Here is a 437-nt window from a genome sequence, read left to right on the forward strand (position 1 = left end):
AAGCTCAGCTGCTGGAGACTCGCCTATTGGCCGCCTTGGCAGCCACCCGCCCCGCCTTCAGCCCAGCAGCTTCTCCCCGCCTCCCTACACGCCCAGGTTCGCCCAAGGCTCGGCCAAATCTGGGTGGAGTTCCCGTGGGGTGGGGGCGCCAGCTGCGGCGCCCTGAGCCAGACCCCACCTTTCCTTAACCCCTGTGCAATGAAGTCAAGTCTTCATGAATTAACTTCAGGCAAGGGAGGGGCTCGCGTGTACGGAATGTACACAGTGATGGGTTGTGGACCCCACCCGGAGGACTCTATTGCCTCTCCTGTTTGATGTGTCCTGCCTGGCCATCTCTATCATAGGCAGACTCGCCACCACACTACGGCAGAGCCCCTGCTCACTATCTACATCCAGAACCCCCATCAGCCCTATTATGGGTATTACTGAGTTCTGGA

Source organism: Rhinolophus hipposideros (genome assembly GCF_964194185.1).
Source record: "Rhinolophus hipposideros genome assembly, chromosome: X".
Lineage (NCBI taxonomy): Eukaryota > Metazoa > Chordata > Mammalia > Chiroptera > Rhinolophidae > Rhinolophus > Rhinolophus hipposideros.